This window comes from Tenrec ecaudatus, chromosome 4 (genome assembly GCF_050624435.1).
Source record: "Tenrec ecaudatus isolate mTenEca1 chromosome 4, mTenEca1.hap1, whole genome shotgun sequence".
NCBI lineage: Eukaryota > Metazoa > Chordata > Mammalia > Afrosoricida > Tenrecidae > Tenrec > Tenrec ecaudatus.
In genome coordinates this window covers 5,236,751-5,256,433 of record NC_134533.1, presented here as the reverse complement: position 1 = coordinate 5,256,433, position 19,683 = coordinate 5,236,751, and the positions used below count along the sequence as shown (strand labels likewise).

The window sequence follows — 19,683 nt, the reverse complement described above, 5'->3', positions numbered from 1 at the left end:
TGAAGCCGCGCCGTCCTTGCCTCTATGGAGTGTGCTGGCTGCAACCTCCCCACCCAGGTTGGGGGTTCTTCCGGTGGCCCGTGGTCCTGGTCAATAGTCATTCAAAGACACGGATTCTTCTTCAGTCTTCTTATCCGCTGTCCACCTTTCACACACAGCAAAGGCTGTGGCTAGGGTCAGGCCACCTTTGTCTTTGCTCAACACTCCAAAGAGGTCCCAAGTGGCAGGTGTGCCCAGGTCACCTCGTTGCCTGATCTATGAGCACTGAACATCCATACGATAGTTAGTCTCCTAAAACAACAAGAGGGTGCCATTCTGGCTATGCCAGGGTGGACGGGGAGCAGGGCAGGAAGCTCAACTCTCTTCAGGGGGGTTATTCAGAACCCAACCCATGGGGATCTCTGTAGACGGAATTCAAACTGCCCCCTACGGTTTCCAAGGTAGCCATCTTTCTGGAAGCCGACCGCCTCAGCTCCCTCCTGAGGAGCAGCTGGTGGGTTCCCACTGACCGTTGGGTTTGGGACCCACAGGGGTCACCAGAGCCCCATGGAGAACAATATCCTCTTCTGAACTGTCGCCTGTGGAGAGGGGCTGGCAGGTGGCCCATCTGGGGATCGCCTGCCCCAGAATGCTCTGCTCTGAGGGCTGGGGAGCAAGGCCAGGTACCTGCAGCTGGTTCCGCTTCCCCACCGCAAGCCTTCACCTGCTGCCATGGCGCCAACACCGATCCATGGCACCCCCTAGAATTTCAGGGCAGAATTGGACCCCGTAGGGTATTCAATGGTGGGTTTTGCTCAGAAATCATTCACCGGTACTTTCTTGCACCTGGAGGCCTGGTGGCACAGTGGTTGGGTTGCCAACTGCAAGGTTGGCCGTTCAAACCCCCCAGCAGCTCAGCCAGAGACAGACGGGGCTTTCTACTCCCATCAGGAGTTATGAATGAGGGGGAGGGCGGAGTGGAGACCCAAAGCCCATCTGTAGACAATTGAACAGCCAGTCAGGGTGCAGTATAGCACCGATGAAACATACAACTTTCCTCCAGTTCCTTAATGCTTCCACCCCCAGTTTCCACTATCACGACCTCAATTCTACCTTACAAAGCCAGCTAGACCAGAGCATGCACAGTTCTACAGATAAGAACTTGCAACACAGGGAATCCAGGACAGATAAATCCCTCAGGGCCAATAATGACAACAGAGATACCAGGAGAGTAAAGGGAAGGTGGGGGGAGAAAAGGGGAACTGATCACAATGAGCTACATATAACCCCTTCCCTGGGGATGGACAACAGAAGAGTGGGTGAAGGGAGACATCGCTCAGAGTTAGAAATGAAAAAATAATAATTTATAAATTATTAGGGGGGCATGGAGAGGGAGGGTGGGAAAAATGAGCTGATATCAAGGGCTCAAGTAGAAAATGTTTTGAAAATAATGATGGCAACAAATGTACAAATGTGCTTGACCCGATGGCTATATGGATTGTGATAAGACTCTAAGAGCTCCCAATAAAATGAATTATAAAGAAAAAGAGTTACAGTCTTGGAAACTTACAGGGGCAGTTCTACCATCCTATAGGGTTGCTTTGAGTCAACATCGACTCAGGGATACTGAGCTTAAAAGTTTTAACCTAGAGCAATCCATGAAATACTCTACGGCAGTGATTCTCAACCTGTGGGTCACGGCCCCTTGGGGGGTTGTCAAACGACCCTTTCACAGGGGTCGCCTAAGACCACCGGAAAACATATAAATATTTCACAATATATTATTACATATTGTTTTGTGATTCATCACTATGCTTTAATGATGTGCAGTTTGTAACCATGAAAATACATCCTGCGTTACATGACGATTCATCACAGTAGCAAAATGACAGTGATGAAGTAGCAACGAAAATAATTTTATGGTTGGGGTCACCACCGCATGAGGACCTGTATGAAAGGGTCTTGGAGTGAGGAAGGGGAAGGACCCCTGATCTAGAGGGCCAACCAGTTATTGAACGATCAAAACCACAAACTCACTGCGGTGGCCAGACCTGACGCACGACAACCGTTCAGGACAGGTCAGACCTGTCCCTGCATGAGGTCTCTGGGGACTGAGCATCTTTACAGGAGAAAAGCCAGGACTTGCTCCTGGAGGACCGGCCAGTGGGTTCCAACTGCAGACCACCTGGGGAGCAGTCCACCGTGAAACTCGCTGCGTCCCCAGGCTCCCCGACCAATGTGGCACCCTCAAGGGCTCTCAACCCTGGACCCCCTCCCGCCTCCGATGGGCTGGAGCAGGTGCTGAAGCCAAGAGCTCTGAATCCAATTCTCAAAAGGCTTCCCCTGTAGTTTGAATCGGGGACCCCTCCCCACCCCGAATGTCAAGGTCAACTTCTGAGGCGCCTTCCCAAGACCTTCAGGGTCTACCCGGTGAAGGTCCCCTGACCTATGCCTCAGTGGCAGGAGGTTAGGGGCCCCTGCGATAAACCAGAACACAGCACACACCAGAGGACGGCAGGTGGCTGGTGGCCTTTGTGTCACCGTGTTATCAGATCTCTGTGGGCTGTCCAGCAAACACAAAGGGCCCGGCTAATGACAAGAGATTGAGCAGGGCCACTTTGAAGAAAAGGTGTGTCTGCAGAGGTGTGGTTCTTCGTGGGGCCAGAGTCCGGCTTCCCCTCCTGGGCCTCCTCGTCCCGACCACAGCCAGCTGGCAGACTCTGGGGTACTGCTCCCCTTCTCCCCTCCTGGCTCGGGCTCCCCAAAGCCTCAGCAACACCCCTGCCAGCCTCAACATCCAGGGGTGGTAGCGGTGTACCCAGCTTTTTAAGGAAGAGACCGGGGTGGCTGGACAAGCTCAGGCTGCCAGGCTGTCGGGTGCTGGATTTGGCCTGCACCCAAGGTTCCCTCCTTCCCAGCCACCTTGGGCTCTCAGGCCTAAACTTAGGCCCCTGAGACCTAGCCGCTGGCCGTGTGGTGACAAGTTCCAGCCTGGCTTCCGGTCCCATGCTCAGAAACGTGGCTTACCGAGCTCTCTGCTGCTGCTGCTGCCCTTCCAATAGCCCCTGAGCAGCCACCTGGTTCCTCTTCCGGCTTGGCCTTGCCGTCCCCTGCAGCCACACCCGCAGCTGAACCACAGGCGCCAAATGACGTGAAACAGAAGTGAATCTCCCCATCTTTCCCACGCACCTGCACCTCCTTCTCTGGGCAATACTGCCCACCTGGCCTGCCCTGCCCAGCTGCCCTTCCTCCACACTCACCCCTTGCAAGTCAGGCCACCAAGGCCCGATGAGTCATCTGTTGAAAGGTAAGCCAGCCCCACGCAGTCCCACATCCGTCTCCATGGCCCCCAGCCCTATCTGGGTGCAGAGCACTAAGCTGCACTGAGTCACAAGGGAAGCCTCTGGGAGACCTACTCCCTGGCCCGTCTCCCCAACACCCCCGGGCCTGGCTCGGCTCAGGTGCTGCCATCTCTGAGATGTACTGCCAACTGCCAGGCAGCAGGTGCAGCTGCACCCTCAGCCCTTGGACTCGGGGGAGACCCACAATCCCATAAATTGATTTTGACTCGTACGCATGGTCACCATCCAGTCCACTCAGACTCATGGCGACCGTACCTGCTGGGCAGGGCAGAGCTGCACCTGTGGATTTCCAAGGCTGATGATGCTCCACAGGAGCAGAAAGCCTGAGAACTCGAACCAAATGGGGGCCTCAGAGGGGAGAGCAAAGCAAAGTACAAAAGAGAAATTCTCTTTAAAAAAGGGGGGGGGGGTTGAGAAGAGGAAATGGGGAAATAGAGATGGCAGACCCAGGAGCTTCAGCTTTCCCCCCGTCCTTCAGTCCTGCTGGGGCCATAGGGAACCACGGCCGCGTGCTGAGAGGCTGGAATCTGGGGGAAAGGGCGCAAGGGTACACTCAGGATGGACAGCCGGCCCTCCCTCGGATGCAGGCCTGGCTGGGTGCTGGGGCCAGTTCTTGCTGCAAGGCCCCACGGCAAGAAGCTGCTAGTCTTGGCTGCCAGTCACCCCTGCCGGCTACCAGGGAGGGGTCAGGGAGGTAACCAACACTCTGGGGGGAAAGCCCGTCTGTCCGGAGCCCTGGCACAGGAAGAGACATGCTATGTTTCCAGAGCTGGCCCAGAGGTCTGGCCCCATCTGAGCCTCTAAGGGGCCTGGGCTGGGACAGCTGAACCAGGTGGAGCCACCGACCGGAACACACCCTCCACTGGTGTGGGGCCTGGGCTGCACCCAGGGGAGGGAGGGGGGACCCCTCCCAGGCTGAGCTGACAACGCCATGGCAGGTCCCAGGCAGTGGCACTGCGCCAGCGCTATCTCAGCAGACGGAGCCCTGGTGACACGGTGGGTGAAACACTTAGCCGAGAACCCACCCGCTTCTCCGGAGAGAAAGCCACGGCAGTGGGCTTTCAAAAATGTGGCAACCACCGTGCTATGCCCTAACCGTCCCTCTGAGTACAGCCCATGGCGGCAGTAGGCTGCTGCTCTTCTTAAGTGTGTGCCGGATTAAAAAATACTAACAGCTGTCCTGCCACAGGGCTCCTTCGGACTCATTTAGGGCAGAGCTGCCCCGGTGGCCTAGTGGTTATGCTTTGGGCAGATTAGCTTCAAGGTAAGACGTTCAAAACCACCAGCTGCTCCCCAGGAGAAAGACGAGGCTTTCCACTCCCGTAAGGTTGACATACTCAGCAGCTCACTGGGCCAGTACTACCCTATCCTCCAGGGCCCCTATGAGTCAGCATTGACTATGGCAGTGCGTTTTCTGGGCAACGGTGAGGCCGGCCGGCCTGTAGCGTTACAGCCTCAGGAACCCACAGGGCAGCTGTCCTCCGTCCGGAAAGTCCAACTGGCCTCAACGGCAGTGGGCTTTGTTGTTTTGGGGGAATCTGTGCCACGACAACGAACCACTGCAGAGCAATAACAGAAACATGCAGTCCTGACCCACCAGCCGCTCCCAGGGAGCAAGATGTCCAGCCTCAGAAGCCCTCCGGGCAGTTCTGCTGGGTCCCGACAGGGTCAGCCCTGGAGTCTGAAGAAGCCGCTGGTGGCTACAGCTGTGAGAGATTTGTCTCGGAGCTTCGGGATGGGAGCCTTAAGCACCTTACGTTAATCCGGCTCCAGAAAACACCGGGCCCGGGAGGAATGAGCCAGTGGAGAAAGACCTACACTGAAGGACTCCCGTCCCTGGCCCTGGCACGTGCTGCCCCCACACCTTCCCAAGCCCCACCATCATCACCGCCTACACCTGGGTCCTGCTCAGGGGCCTTCACCCACGTGCCCGTGCAGGCTCCTCCCATCCCACCTCCAGGACAGTGAAGGGCTCAGTGACCAGCAGGAGGGTGGACAGTTTGAACCCACCAGAGGGACCCAGAAAAAAGGCCTGGAGGTCTACTTCTCAAAAAAAAAAAAAGGGGGGGGTGGCGTGAGATTCGATCCTACAGAGCATGCTCTGGTTTGCTCAGACATTGGGGGGTGAGAACTGTGATGATCTGGAATTGGGGGCAGCAGCTGGAGGTCACAGAGACCTCTTGCCTTCCAGGAGCTCGTCCAGGCTCTGGGCTGGCAGGCCAGAGTCCACCTGCCCTGGCTGACCAGTTTCCTTTCTTGCAAGTCAGTTGTTCCAGCTCCCAGTAAGAGCTGTGCACGTCTCAAGGTCAGAGACTCTCCGGGAAAGGCCACATCCTGGGGGAATACAGGAGGGTTTCCAACACGGGACAATCCAATGTGGGGGGAAGGGACCAGCATCTCAGTCAGTGTGCGCAAAGTGACCCTCAATGGAACCGAGGCACCTTGAGCTCCCCTCCCCTACCCACCTGCAGCGAAGGTAAAATTGTGAAAACCGATAGAAATACGAAAATCATCGCTTCTGACCCAACTGCAAGGAAACCTCGAAGCCCACCCTGTGCTTCTCTGTCTTGGTGCTGACCCGGCCCTGACCCCAACCGCCCAGTCGGAGGTCACAAGTAGAGGACCAAGCCTGCCAGGACCTCTGCCACATGACTCCCCTGCCGCTTACAGTCAGGATTCCTCCCTCCCCCCCTCAACATACCATCTAAAAGCCTGGGGTTCCCACAGCACCCTACTGGTCGTGAGTTTGGGGTTCCCTCTGCCCCTCGAGATGTCAACTGCAAACGCAGGGATCTCTGGGACTCCTTCACTTCCGGTCTGCTGGATTCAAATTCTGCACCCTGAGGATGCCACCCACCAGCCGGGGACTCCCAAGGCACCCTCACGTCGGACCTGCTGGCTGCACACGCGGGTTTTCTCGCCGTCCCGTCAGGATTCCAGCTGCAAGCCGCCCTCCCTCCTCTGGGTTCAGGAAGCAGTAGACTTGGCATGGGATGGCGCCGATGGTGGTGGCAGAGTGGGCCCGGGCAGTGTGTCCATCTGCTGTGGGTGGGGCGGCCAGGACTCGGGACTGACTTGATGGCACCTAACAACAATTCATCTCAACCCCGTGGGACAGGACAGAACTGCCCGCCCCTGTGGGTTTCCGAGACTGTAAGTAATTCTTTATAGGAGTAGAAAGCCTTGTTTTTCTCTCAAGGAGCGGCTGGTGGTTTTCAACTGCAAACTTTCCGATCAGCCGCCCAATGTATAACCCGTTCCCTCACCAGAGCCTAAGAATGGTGAAGGAGGCATCTCCTCTGTAACTCTCCAAGCGGGGGCGGAGAAGACTGACCACCATCATTCTACTCTGCCCTATCCGGGTGCTAGGAGTCCAAACAGACTCCATGAAAAGTGGGTTTGCTTAGTTGTTTTTTGTTTTGTTTTGTTTTAAGAAGAACAACAAAGGATTTATCTCGGGAACCAAAGCCAAACACCCAATTCTTTGGGGGAAAGTTAATGCAAAGCCCCTGCTTCCCCCATCCTTGGCCAAGAAGGTGCCTTGCTTTGCAAATGTGTCTTCCCCAGCTGGACCAGCGATTTACGATTACACAACTGTGCCCTATTTTTGCAAAAGAATAAACAAAGAAGAGCCGAGATCGGAGGCCTTCAGTACCACCCAGAAAGAAGAGTCAAGACCATATGAAACGCATCCTTTGGACCCTGGGGTCCCTGCGCTGAGAACCTCCGAGACCTGGGGGAGGGGAAGCTTGAGTCTTGGTAGTTCCCAAAGGAACTGCAGCACGGAGACCGCGTCTTCCTTCCGACCTGACGGAGAGAGCCAGCGCTCTAAACGGGCATTCATACTGCCCTCCTAAACTTAGAGAGAATTATTTTCTGTTTGCCAAAGCCACCCCCTTGCGGCACTTCTGTAAAAGCAGCCCGAGATGGCAAAGAGAGCCTCTTTCTCAAACAACCAATTATTTTTAAGCGAAAACCTTTTCCCTCAGAGGCCTGTGCCCACGTCATTAAGTGGGTGAATTGGCTTAGCATGCTGCCCCGAGGTCTTAGTCTGAGGCAGCCCCTGCCAGTCTCTGGCTATGGAAAGGAGGTGAAAGGTCGCCGGGCTGCAAACTATATTTCCAGATTCCGTCACACACCTGGGAGCACAGGGATGTGGCAACCACCTGGGCAGCGTCAACACACAGCGAGCCCACCTGCCGCAAGTCTGTGTTGTCAGAAGTCTTGTGATTAACACACCTGGGAAGAGGTGGACAGGTAACTGGGTAGGTAAATACCAACACCTACTGCCCACGGGTTGATTCTGGCTCGTAGCAAACCCATACAGTGAATCTTTACCGGAGCAGGCAGCCTCCTCGTTCTTCCTGAGGGACAGCTGGTGGGTTTGAACTGCTGACCATGAAGTTAGGAGCTCAATGCCTTAACAGGTGCTGTGGTGGTGGTGGTTAGGCGCCATTGTTGGTTCCGGCCCACAGCGTCCCTGTCCTGTGCCCTCCTCACACTTGTTCCAGTGTCCGAGCCCGTGGTGCCAGCCACGGTGCCCGTCCGTCTCACTGAGGGCCTTCCTCTCTATCCCTGCCCCTCTGCTTTCCCATGCATGAGGTCCTTCTCCAGGGACTGGTCTGTCCGGACAACACGTCCAAAGTACTTGAGACGCAGTCCCGCCAACATTGCCTCTCAGGAGCGCTCAGCCGCACTTTTTCCAAGACAGATGAGAAGCTAGCCTAACAGATGGGTCCAAAGTCAAACCCGCCGCTATCAGCCAACATTGACCCATAGCAACCCTGTAGGGCTCAATAGGATTGCCCCTTGTGAGTTCCTAAAACTGCAACTCTTTACGGGAGTGGAAAGCCCCATCTTTCTCCTTTGGAGCGGCTGGTGGTTTCGAACTTGGGACCTCGCAGTTAACAGACCAACTCATAACCTACTCGGCCATAAAGGCTCCTGGTGGGGAAATCAGTAGCTGTAAGTGCCAGTGTGGTGAAGGAGGCTTATCATTTTATGTTGATGGGACCATCAACATCAGGACAGGCGGAGTGGACGAGGTGGAGGTCACGCCCTCCCTCTCCAGATTCTGCACCCCTTCTGACCATCGCTGTCCCCCTGCTCCCATGGGACCCTCTGCTTCTCTGCTGGGGGTGGCACTTCACTGCAACGTCCCCAGAGGCCACAGACGATACACATCTTTACAGGGCTTCCTAGAGAACTAACATGTTACAGTTCAGGACCAGGATACAGTTCTGTGCCAGGGGCAGCCTCTCCTCTGCTGTGCCCAGAGGTGCGCCTCCCACGAGCCCCAGTCTGGCTCGGGCAAGTGTTTCGAAGCTCTGTTTGCACACCACCGAGTGCTTGGAGGTCCTACTCTGCTGCCTGGCTCCAAGCTTGGACAGCCCACTGGATGAACCCCTGGAGTCCTGCTGCTACTGCCTCTTCTGCTGTCACCATTCCTTGTTCCCCAGCCCAGGGGGTTCCCAGCGTAGCATCCCAGACCCTACGGACGTGCACCCTACCTCTTGCTCATCTTTCCTGGTTGTGACCAGGGCCCCCTCTGGGGATGGCAAGCTGGTCAATCCCCTCATGAGGGTTCTGGGTGACTTGTGTGCATGGCCCCATGCCCACCGGGGAGCCATGTCCCTTTCCCTCATCATTGGCTAGTTAGCCAACCCCCTGGGAGCCTCGTTGGCGTTGGGGGCTGGCTACTCACTGGGCAACTAACTGCAAGGCTAGCAGTTTGAAACCGCCAGCTGCCCCGTGGAAGAAAGACGAGGCTTTCTACTCAAGAGTTCCGGTCTCCGAAGCCCACAAGGGGCAGTCCTGCCCTGTCCTCTGGGGGCGCTATGAGCCAGAAAGGGAAGTACAACATACAAAGTTCCACTTTTGATGGCTAGCGTTCCAACAGGGGTGTCGCCCAATGAGGTCACTCTGTTGTAACTGAAAAGAAGGGGCTGTCACAGGCAGGAAAAGACCCGCAAGCCAACCAGGAAACCCTTCAGCACGCGGGCCGCCCGGCCAGAGCCACGCAGAGCAGGCCCGGCCTCCTTGGAAGCCCAGGCCGCAGTTGCCCATCCCGTCTCCCGTCAAGGACTGTGGCCAGAGCCCGAGGGAAAGGTTAGCAACAGGAAGTGGCGGGCCCTCACAACACCCCCCCCCACGGCATCTAGGGCGGTGGAAGGAGCCCCCGTGGCGTAGTAGTGGTGACGCGTCAGGCTGCCCACCACAAGGGCAGCTGTTTGAAGACACCACACCAGCCGCTCGTTCCTCGAGAGAAAGACGAGCCTTTCTGCTCCGGCCAAGCGTTCCGTCTCGGAAACCCACAGGCAGTTCCACCCGGTCCCATCAGGGTGGCATGGACCCGAGGGCAGCAAGTTTGGTGGGTTGTTTGGAATTTTTTTTGGGGGGGGGCAGGATCCAGCAGAACTCTGCTCACCCAGATGGGGAGGAAGCGTGGGGCTGGCTGGCCACATGCCCCGAGTCCTGAGAGGAGACTCCTCGGGCAGAGGCAGGGAAGGGACACTATCTCGCCATCTGCAGCCGTCTCCCGGGCCGGCCAACAAGACCGGCGGAGCTCCACTTGGCAGGCAGTGACAGTTCCACCTTCAGGCCTGGTGCCAACTGTTAGTCACCATGGCCTCAAAGATAACGCCCCCTCCCCCGCTGGCCTCCTCCAGGCTACCAGGGCACTTTCACAGAAAGCAGCCAGAAGGTTCTGGAAGGCCACCATCAGGCCAGCCTGCCCTCCAAACCAGCGTGTGCAAAAATGAGGGAAGGGTCTTCTCTTCCCACAATGATGGTAAAATATCTCGCGCACACACCACCGGCGGCCCTGAGGGGGAAAGAGGGGGCTTTCTACTCCGGTCCAGGGTTCCTTACGAAAGGTGGGAGATGGAAGGGGGATGCACAGGGACTGATTGCGATTACACAACTCCTTTTAAAGGTGATTTAACCATGGGGAAGAGGGTATTCTAAAATAGATGTGGTAATGATCATACAATTCTCCTCGATACAACTGAACTACTGGATTGTCTAATAGGTCGCTGATGTGCCAATAAAACTTTAAAAAATATGAAATTAAAAAATACATAGGTGAAATGGTGTCCTGTTCCTTTAAGGAAATGATTTAAACCCCAGAGAAGGATCTTTCTCTTTGAATAAGCTTTCTCACTGTGGCCCTTTCTGAAGCCCTCATGCTGGTGCCATTGTGATTCTTGATGTGCAGTTCTGGTGTGGGGGGGGGGTGAGGGGGGGTGGGGTGTTTGTTTTGAGGCCCAAGAACCTCACTGGTTGTAAAATGTCCCTGAATGGGAATTTCTTTGGGTCACTTCTCCAGCGTCACAATTCAGTCATGGTGTCGGAGATTAGGAGAACCTGGCAAGGGACTGGTCGGTTCACCACATGAAAGGATCACCTGCTCCATTCCCATCTGGTACTCGTGGCCTACTTGCCATGCGTACTAGGAAATGGCACGCTGGGAAATGCCCGTGGGCGCAAGCTTGCATGACGTGCAGGTCAGCTAAGGTCCCATCCACCCCTTCACAGCTGCTCGCAGGCCCAGGCCTGGTGTCTGGGGTCCCTGCAGTGCTCCCTGTGTGACTGTGGCCTGGCTCCAGCTTTTCTGAATACCTTCACATCTTCTTGCATGACAGGTCTGTCTATCTGTCTTGGGAGTCGTTCTGTCAATTTCAATATGACGGTGGTGTAAGCAGAGTAAAGAATAACGTAAAACTGAAACAAACAAACAAAAACCTAACTTCCACCTCTTAAAACAAGCCAACACCCCCAGTGGGTCCCCAGACAGATGCTGAGAAACAGTCTGAGGAGAGGCAGGCAGAGGAGGGTGTGTGTGGAGGAGGGGTGATCGAGGCTCAGACAGTGGTCAAGAAAGCACCAGGAGATTGGTGGAGACCGCAGTGCAAGGATGGAGGACTGCTTCTGTGTGCACTGCCGGCATGGCCCTAGATCAGCAGTTCTCAACCTGTGGGTCACGACCCCTTTGGGGGTTGAACGACCCTTTCACAGCGGTCGCCCGATTCATGACAGTAGCAAAATGACAGTTAATGAAATAGCAACGAAAATAATTTTATGGTGGTGGTGGTGGGGGGGTCACCACCACACGAGGAACTGTATGAAAGGGCCACGGCATGAGGAAGGTTGAGAACCACTGCCCTAGATGTATCGATCTTGATGAAAACTGTAACTGGTGAAGCCATCGCCAGAGGATGAACCCAGGGATCCGAGTGAGAATATGCCAGGGCGAAGATCCAAGAGAAGGCAGGCATCCCAAGCAACAGCGGTTGATCTTAGCCGGGCAGCAGCTGGAAGATGGCCGCACCCTGTCTGGCTCCCGCAGGCACCTGCTCCTGGGCTTGAGCGCTGTTGGTGTGGAAGGTGGACCTCCTTTAAAGTTTTCCAGAAACTTCATTGTGCTTTTCTTTGAATAAAGTTGTTACATAGGAAACTTATTACACCCCCCCCCCACACACGCACACACCCCATGAGTACAGCAGGCGGGTCTCCCGGGCTGACTTGTTGACTGTTCTTCCCTGGGTTTGCCCACAAGTAGAGGGCTGGCTGGTGGCATCTTGCCTGCCCCCACTGCCCTGCCCCACCTCCAGCCTCCTGAAGGTCGGCAAAGGCTACAGACCTCTGGGAAGGGAACCGAGGGGCCACAAAACCAGCCCGAGCGCCGTGCGCCGTGCGCATGCCCGTACACTGCTCCCAGCCCCCCAGCCCACGGCTGTCCATTCCGTTGAATTTCTAAGGCCACCCAGGTGTCTGAGCGGGGTCTTCGTCACCAAATGGGGTCCTGGTGGCACACAGATTAAGTGCTCGGCGGCTTAGAGAGGTCCACAAGGGGAACCCAGCCAGGGGTCCTGCAGAAGAAAGCCCTGGTGCTCTGCCTCCAGGGAGACCGATGGCTGCCCCTGCTGTCAGGGCCCGCCTGGACGGTACAGTTCATAGCGCTCCCAGGCACAACGGACCCAAGCACCACGCGGGCCGGTGCCGCCCGCACAGCCATGGCTGCAGACACCAGGTCAATCCACCTTGTGGGGGGTCTTCCTCTTGATCACTGACCCTCGACTTTACCAAGCATGCTGTCCTTCTCCGGGGACTGGCCCTTCCTGAGCACAGGCTACGTGAGATGGGTTCTGTGAGAGAAATCCTACGGGCATGTTTACTCCATCACAAAACTGATGTGACGGCCCAGGCAAACACCACCCCCTTTACAGCCCCGGAGGCCCACATCTTTCCTCGGCAAAGCCTCTGGTTGGTGGGAGTTCGACCTGCCCACCTTTCATTGCCACGGAACTGCTGGTAGTTTTGAACTGCTGACCACGAGGATCGCAGCCCAGTGCATAACTGCTACACCACCAGGGTGCCGTTTAAAAAATGTTTCTTTAAAAAGCGCATACAATAAATAAGGTTACCAAACCCCACTGCAGTCGGGTCAATTCCAGCTCAGAGAAACCCAGAGAGGTTTGTTCCGCTTGATGGGAGCAGCCTCCTCTTTCGCCTGAGGAGTGGCTGGTGGGTTTGAACCATCAACCTTGCAGTCAGCAGCCCAATATTTAATGCGCTGCGCCACCAGGGCTTCCCTCCAGGTGACCCTAAACCCAGGGGAGTGGTGCATCCCTACCGGGCATTCACCTTCCTCACCTTTGCACCCGGTAGCATAAGCTAAGTGGTCAGGCCGCCCGTCTAAAGGGAGGCCCCTTGAGGCCTCTCCGCAGGCCGTCTGCTTCTATAAAGATTTACAGCCTCAAAAGCCCAGAGGGGCTGTCCTGCCTGGACCTCCAGGTTTGCAGAGAGGCAGGATCAGGTGGTATACTCAGATGACAGCTTAGACACTCTGCCTGATTTCGATCCCATAAAACCCTGTAAAGTAGAGCAGGAATGGAAACCTAGGCGAGACCCACAGGCCGAGTGAGTGTCACCGCCTAAAAACACTCTGCCTACCTGCAGGATGGAAAGGAACCTGGGACAGACATCTGAGCACAAGCTCCAGCCAACAGACCTGGGTTCAAACTCCAGGGCTGACACCTGACTCAGACATGTGGCCTCAGCCAATTTCACTGCCTTTCCTAAAAGCTGATTCCTGACACAGCCCAGCCCCAGTGTCCTGGAATGGGGTGGCGCTGGCGGGGTGTTCCCACTCTGGCCGCCCCACATGCATCCCAGTCTACGGACGCTCCCCTGGGTTTCCAATGGCTGCTTTGGGGATGTGGATTACCAGGCCTTTCTACCAAACTAAACAGAGACGAATGATCTCACTGGGTCTCCAAGGCTGTACTGCACACAGCTTTCTCCCGCCAGTCAGCTGGTGGGTTTGAACAGTCGGCCTTCCCGTTACCCGGTGAGTGCTTTACCAGCTGTGCCACTCTCTCTCACTGCCATCTCCTTGATCCCAACTCCAGTGACCCTACAGAAAGGGTAGAAGTCCACGCTTTCTCTCCCAGACCAGCTGGTGGTTCAAACTGCTGGTCTTGTGGCTTTCAGCCCAACTCGTAAGCCACTCGGCCACCAGGGCTCCTTCTGCACTGCCGGGTCCCCTTAGGGTAACCGCACCTCCCATACATCACAGGTGCACCTCTGTTCCTGTCCAACCGTAACCACATGCTGCCAACACCACTCCTAGAATGTGCCCCCCAGCCCCCACCACCTGAGCTCATTTTTAACTTTTGGCAACTTTGTTGTTCACATACCTATACCTCGTGGCCATGTGTGGGGCTGCTAACCCACAAAGGTCAGCAGTTCAAAGCCACCAGCCGCTCTTGGGGAGAAAGATGAAACTGCCCCCATAAGGGTTAGAACCTACGGAGCCTCCCCCTTTGTCCTATAGGGTGGTAACCGATTGGAATTACCTTGAGAGCGAGCAATGGCTTTAGCTTTAGGTATTCTGTGTGTGTGTGTGTGTGTGTGTGTGTGTGTGTGTTTTGGTGGGTGGAGTTGGCTTGACCCCACAGGGTGGTACAAATGGCAAACAGTGATTGTACTCCGCTGGGTGCACCCAGGAGTGCCTCAGAAAAGAGGTCTGGCCATCTTCTTCCAAAAGAGCAAATGCACTGAAAAGCCCACTGCTGCTCTGAGTCGGGAGTGACAGCTGGTGTATGCCCCAGAAACTCAGTCCCTCCCCACCACTCACTGTCTGCAGGGAGCTTCCACTCCTCGGGGTGGCAGATAGGGTCCTCCAGGAACATGTCACAATGTGCTGTGTGCTGGGGGCCGAGGGGTTGGGTCAAGAGCTAGGGACCCCATTACTGGTGGGAGGAGAGGTCTTCATGAGAGCAAGTGTGGAAAAGTGTGAGAATGCTGGTTTCTGCTCCAGGACCCCCTCCCCCTAAATATCACCAGGAGGAAGGGAGGGAGGGGAGCCATGAACTAGTGTCATTAACCCTGGGACCCTAGGGTCCCTCCACTGCAGGAGGAGGCCGCAGCACTCCAAGGGTCCAGGACATGGTACCTGGAGCATCCGGTCACCCTTCACCCCTGCTAAACATCACAGAGATGTCCAGGGAAGCAAACTCCCAAATGACTCTGGAAACAGAGCAGTCACCGGCCTCACGGTAGCTTGGACGATGGAAAAGGAGAGTAGAAGACGCCGAATGTCCCAGGAGGGTGGGGAAACTGGGGGCTGCACCGGTGAACCCCTTCTTTGTATTTACAAAACCCAGTGTCCAGGGATCAGCCGTTAACCCTGCTGGGCAGTACCCACCTGTTTCCCAACCCTCGATGGTGGCAATGACCCTGTTTTATGCACCCAGGCACACTTCAGCCAGCAGCACAACTTCTTCCAATGATTAACTTGCCCAAACATTCCTGGGCGTAAGGACGTGACACAGAGAAGAAAGGCAAAGGTAGACACACATTCCTGGGGACCGCGTGGGCCACATTTGTTACCCAAGTCGGCAGTGGCCCTGGTCCTATGTCCACTGATATTCTCTGATGGCGTCAAAGGTGACACTTACAAATGGCATCGCTATAACAACCGCCCAAGCACAGCATATCTCCCTGGCCTGTCAGTCTAGTGGGGGAGCCCTGGTGGCCCACTGGTTAAATGCTTGGCTGCTAACCACAACGTAGGTGGTTTGAAGCCTCCAACTGCAGGGAGGTAGGAAGAAGATACAGCTTTGGAAACAACCCCCCTATCCCCACCCCCGCCTCCCCTAGCCTGTCCTCTAGGGTTCCTCTGAATCTGAGCAAGCTTCATTGAAACCGGCTTGGGCCCCGGGGAGGCTTTTGAAAGGAGTCTTGGACTGCTAACAGCAAGGTCAGCAGTTCGAAACCACCTGCTGCTTCTCAAGAGAAAGATGAGGCTTTCTACTTCCATAGAGTTCCAGTCTCAGGAAACTTACAAGGGCAGGTCTGCCCAGTCCTACAGGGTCATTATCTGGATGGCAATGGGTTTGGAGTGTTTTGGGGTACTTAAGTTCAACCACAAAACAAGGAAGAAGTCTGGAATGAAGGCCATTCCACAAAAGTAAACGGCGGCCTCAGGGCGTCTCGGGCTCCCTGGAAAACTCACTCTCCAGCACGTGGATGCTTTCAAAACCCCAATTCCCTAGGAATTCGGGCTCCCCCTTCCCGTCACCCGCCCTGGCACGCGGGCCTGCCAAGAACCAGGGAGCGGAGGGACTCCGAGGTTTTTCTTTTTGTTTTTGGTTTTTGTTTTGTTTCCAACCCAGGAGGGGGAAGCGCGCCCGACCACAGTGCAAAGGCAGTCCCCGGGCTGTGCGGCCCCGCTTCCGCCGCCCACTTGCCCGCCCTGGGGCCGCGCCTGGCGAGGGCTGGGTCGTCCTGGCAAGGGCACCGCGGGCCACCGCGGCTTCCGCAGCCCCTCCCCCGCGCCACGTGACGGCGGAGAAAAGTAGGGGAAAGGTTAGCGCGCGCGCCCCGCCCCCGGCGCGCAGATCCTGTTGCACCGGCCGTGCCCCGAGCGGCTTCCGCAGCTGCCGCCCCGCCACCCCCGGGCTCGGCGGGCCCTCCGCGGGGGGCAGGCCGCGCGCTGCCACCCAGACTCGGGGACGCGACTCAGAATTTCCCCTCCCGAGGCTCGATCGCCCAGTGGAACCGTGGCGACGCCCTGAAGCGTTCCTCTGGCGCAGCCCCGGCCCGGCGCCCAAGTGAAAATTAACGGTGCTTTTATGAATGGGGAAGCGCGACCTGGGTTGGGCAATGCCCGGCCGACCCAGTCGCTTGACCGCTGGGTGACTACTGGTCCGTCGCCGGGGCCTGGGGCCAAGGGCAGTCGCCGCGGACAAGGTTGCCAATATCATTCCTTCGCCCTCCCAGCTTGGCCGGCTGATTTTTTTTTTTTTAATTCCAAAAAGGTTCTTTAGGCCTCGGAGCGATGCCAATGTCTACCATTTTGACGGAGCAGGCGCGCGCCTGCGGCTGGCCCGCCTCCCCTTGTGATAGGAACGGTGGTTAAAATGGAGTTGGGCTGGGAGCGGGCCGAGGGCGCTGGACACCCAAGTGGGTGCACCGTGAGGCTTGTCGATTAGAGCTGCATGTACACTGTTAGAAGGCGCCCTGGTGGCGCTGTGGTTTTCACACTGGGGAGAAAACTGCGGCTGTCAGCTGCCATCAAGATTGACAGCCTCGGAATCCCTAGGGGGCAGGGGATGGGGGGCGCACAGGAGTGTACCCGATGGCTGATGGCCGTGGGGTCTGGGCTCATAAAGTGTTAAGGGTAAGCTCTCCCCAGTGGTGGTCAGCGTGCCATGGAGAAAATCCAGAAACCTTCCATTTACATAAGAATGAGCCTAGATTCGGTCCAGAGGCAAAAGGCACCCAGCGCACCAGCGCAGAATGCTAAATTCAGTTCGTACCCGCGCCAGCACCCAGCCGAGGGCGCACCTTTCCCTGGATCAACTTACAGCCTGCCACCTCCTCCCCGCCCTTAGGGGAATCAATGTCGTGGTCAGTAGACACTCCACATTAGATCACTTGGGCACCGGGGGTCGCGCTAAATCATTCGGAGCAGTGGGAGGGGGGGCGGGAGTGGGAGTGGGGGTTCTTGCTGGCATGCAAACAGCCAGTGGCAAGCTCAGCCATTTTTTTTATTTGGTTTGTGGGCTAACCAGGAAATACACACGCTGGAATATCTGGATTGACCAGAAACTGACGCCCGTGGAAGAAAATAGTGAAATAAAATACACATCTCAAAAGGCTAAATAGGATGTTCGCTTTGCTCAGGAACTTACAAAGTTCCCGGTTTCCTGTTAAAATCTACTCCTGGCTATTTGACTACAAGGAGCTGAAAGCCTTGACCGAGCTGGTCAGATTATGTTTGTCCGGTTACCTGGTGACTGAATCCTTAGGATGCTTAACTCTTAGTGAGTTAAGAACCACCGAAAGATATGCCCTCGGCTGGTTTCCACCGTCCCTGAACGAGGCAAACACACTGTTTACACGACAAAGACCCTGAGTCTCCGGCCTTTCGGAACCCAGAGGAAAGAAAGCCAGCGCTCCACCGGCGTCAGTTTCAATTTGAGTCCCAGGACCCAGCGGCTGGCCGCTTGGTGGCCGTGAACCTGTCGGACATCAGAGGCCGCACTGTCAGGTTCACGGCCAGCAAGTGGCCCGGGGCCTGGTCACGTGACGTCCCCCTCCCTCGGGCAGGCCCTGAGTGCCCACCTGCCCTGACCGGGGCTGCATCGGAGGAGGGAGCTCGCCGGCAGGGACGCGGTCCTCCGCCGCAGCCCCTCTCCGGCCGGGCGCTGGGACGCGCCGGGGATGCCCGCGCCAAGGGCGTGTCTCCACGGCTGCACTGCGGGGGCGGCGCGCGGAGGGGGCCGGCGGCGCCCAGCTAAGTCTCAGGCCCAGCATCCCTTCCCCTGTGCAGACAACCGCCCGCCGTCGGCCGGACCCCGGGCGGACGCCAGACCCAGTGGTCTTCGGAGAGAGGAGGGGTGTGCAAAGGGCGCCTGAGAGCCCTGGCCCAGCTTGGGCGCCCTGCCAAGGCCCCGGGCCCCGTATCCCTCCTGCTACCGCACGGGGCGGCGGCGGACGGAGGCTCCCGGTGCACCCCGGATCCAATCTTCCCACTGGAGAGGAGGGACGCCGGCATTCCCCCCCCCCCCCGCCCACTGGCCTTGAACCGCTGGCGCCCTGCAAGTCCCGGGCCGAGCATCCCTCCTGCTGCTAACCGGGACCGCACACGGATGAGGAGGGCAGGGGCAGACCCCACACCGGATCAACTCCGGAGTGAAAGGAAAGCGTGGACGGCCCCCCGCTAAGTCCGAGGGTCAACCTTCCCTCCCGCTGCCGCACAAGGCCTGCTCCGCGGGGTAAGACCCCGGACGTACCCCAGACCCAATCCACTGCGCGGAGGGGCGCCGCGCCTGGGTCCAGTCTCTAGACAGCCCCGCCGTCTCAGGGGTGCCCCCCGCCAGCGCCCCGCAGCGTCCGGCCGCAGGGCGGTGCCCCCCTCCACCCACCCGCCCTCCGGGGCCACGGCCGGCGGGCCTCACCGAATCGGCGCAGCAGCGGCGGAGCGAAGGCAGTGCAGCCGCGAAGTGCGGACCGGGAGGGCCGGCGCCGGAGCTGCGGGCAGGGAGGCCGAGCGCACCGAAGCCCGCACCGCGATTGGCTGAGGGCGCGGCCGCGGGGCAGGCAGGGGGGGCGGGGCGGGGCCTGGGAGGGCGGGGCTGCCGGGCGCGCGGAGAGGGGCGGATCCGCCGGCTAGGGCGGAGCCTGGGAGAGCTAAGCGCAGAGGAGCACGTGTGAAAGGAATAAATGTAGGCTTGCTCGCGACGTAGGCCGCCTCCAAGATGGAACCGGGTGTGTCATTCCTCTCCGTGCCTCAGTTTACTCACCTGTAAAATGGCCGCTTTATTAAGGCTATGCCCATAGGAACGCTCTGACCTGATGTCATCGACAATTACATCAATTAACCAGCACACACCCTTAATCGGGCTGATTGGCTTCATTCTCCCACCCTTTTTTTTTTACAGCAGGATGTGTCCCGGAATTCCCGTCCTCCACGCTGCTGTAGAGTTTGTTACGATCCACACAGTGGAGTGCCTATGTATGGGAAGGAAACGAGCTAAACATCTCTCCGGCCTTCTTGGCCTTAACGAGGTCTCCTATTCCACATCCTCTTCTGGATCCGGCTTGAATTTCTGGCAGCTCCCTGCCAATGAGACCTTGTAACTTTTGTTTTTTTCCCCAATTCCCTTCGGTAAAGCATTATTTGAATAAGTTATGAAAGTGTCCTTGATAGAGTCCAACACCTCGAGGGACTGAGTCCCTGGCCCCATAGAGGTGGTGGGGAAGGGAGCCAGGACACCAATGTCAATTGGCATGAACTGGCCCACAGAGAAAAGGGTACAGGTGGGCAAGG

At 57.1% G+C, this 19,683-nt stretch overlaps 1 protein-coding gene across 1 annotated transcript in view; it reads right to left on the bottom strand.

Annotated features, from left to right (window-relative positions):
• The window catches only part of CPT1A (carnitine palmitoyltransferase 1A), a 58,892-nt gene extending 39,964 nt beyond the window's left edge, over positions 1-18,928 (bottom strand). Inside the window, exon 1 of the mRNA XM_075545246.1 lies at positions 18,812-18,928. The gene's annotated coding sequence lies outside the window, so the exon portion shown is untranslated. The remainder of the gene's footprint in view (positions 1-18,811) is intronic.
• Positions 18,929-19,683: the final 755 nt, after the last annotated feature.